This window comes from Rousettus aegyptiacus, unplaced genomic scaffold (assembly GCF_014176215.1).
Source record: "Rousettus aegyptiacus isolate mRouAeg1 unplaced genomic scaffold, mRouAeg1.p scaffold_m13_p_3, whole genome shotgun sequence".
NCBI lineage: Eukaryota > Metazoa > Chordata > Mammalia > Chiroptera > Pteropodidae > Rousettus > Rousettus aegyptiacus.
Window position 1 is genome coordinate 72,450,862 of NW_023416306.1, and position 1,668 is coordinate 72,452,529.

The 1,668-nt window shown below is 44.2% G+C and overlaps 1 pseudogene; it reads right to left on the minus strand.

Annotated features, from left to right (window-relative positions):
• Positions 1 to 439: 439 nt before the first annotated feature.
• Positions 440 to 1,336, minus strand: LOC107518083 (annotated as a pseudogene).
• Between the last annotated feature and the right edge of the window lie 332 nt (positions 1,337 to 1,668).

Here is a 1,668-nt window from a genome sequence, read left to right on the forward strand (position 1 = left end):
CCTAAGTGTTTGGATATTTCCGTTCAGACCTGGGGACAGGGGAACAAATGGAGTGGCAGAAAAGGTAAAAAGACCACGACTGTTTTAGCTTCCCCCTGGTCCCGCCTCCCCAAGGGCCTAGAAGATGACAGAAGCCAAATGATAAGCCCCTCAACTCTGCTGACTCCTTCAAGATGTTCAAAGTAGCAGCTAAGGAGATTCCTGGGACATTGTTTCTGTGTGTGTGTGTGTGTGTGTGTGTGTGTGTGTGTGTGTGTGTGTGTGTGTTTTCATCTATTAGCCATTTAATGGTGATGCCCTGCACACTCAGGTGATTTCAGAAAAACTTGAAGGATTTATCACAATTTTAAATAAAAACATTTGTTAGTATTTTTATTAACTTTAAGAGAAGTAAAACTCTATCCTTGTTTCACAAATAAAGCTAGATTTTGGTGATTTGTTAGAGACCATATCCCATGCCCTTGTCTGACTCCTGTAACTTTTTCTTTGTCTCCACCTTGGCTGGGGCTTTGGAAGCATCAGGAACAACGGTAGTAGCAATAGCCACGGGGGCAGCAGCCACAAAAGTAAATGGATCAGCCAAGGAAGCTTCACCTTTTCAGCAAATGGGAAAGTGTGGCCAGTCTCCACAGGCAAAGCCAGACCCACTTGTGTCCATTGATAGTAGAATAGGATACTGGTGGAACAGCTGGGTAACCAATCTGCAGACATGCCCTGGAGACGCTGTGGACCCCCTGCAGGAAGTAAGGATACAGATACTCCTCTGGAATGTCAAGCACTTCCGGCTGTAGATGCCGCTGTTGTCAAATACCTGCGGGATGATCAGCCTGGAAGACAGGAGAGAGATGTTCAGCAGCGTGGCCTTGCAGGCTCCCACTTTGTCTCCAGTCTTAATCAGCTGCACATCACTCAGGCTTTAGTGGTGTCCCCAGAGATTTTAGTGGTGATGCCTTCACTGCTAGAGGTCTTTTCAGGCCACAGACCAATGCATTTGAAACAATGGCACCAGTATGGGCAGCAGCTGGCACTTTAATGGCCAGTTTGTCCCTGACCTCAGTGAGGTCCTCCTTGCCTTACAGAAAACTGACATTCCTCTGGATATGAGGTAACAGTTTCTCCAGAGCTGGATTATTTTCCAGATGGCTTCAAATGGTCTTGCACATCATGGTTCTTGCCCATTAGGACCACAGCCTTCCCGTGCAGGGACATGTGGACCTGCTGCATCTATTTGGAACCCCCAATCCTCCACAGTGAAGTGTTTTGAATAATAATCTAAAGGTTCGATGATTTCAAGGAAGATATTGGACCTCCAGGTCACCCTGTTTTCCCTGGGCATCATGGTGGTGCACCCAGGATTGCCACGCAGTGTTTAAAGACATTATTCTAATGAAAATGCCTGGTGAGAGGAGAAATTAACATTCTAAAAAAATATATTTCATATTAGCAATGGGGATAATATTTTTGTAATATTTAACAAAAAATTATATCTGACCAGAAAGTAATTATATCTGGCCAGAAAGATGCATAGATAAGATTTTCATTGGTTTTAGTCTTGTTACCTATTTCTAATGAATTAGAGCATCCTGACTGAAAGGCTTAGGTCGTTGCACATGGCAAGTGTTTGATAACTTTGCCAAATATGTTCAGACACTATGGGGAGATTTCTCC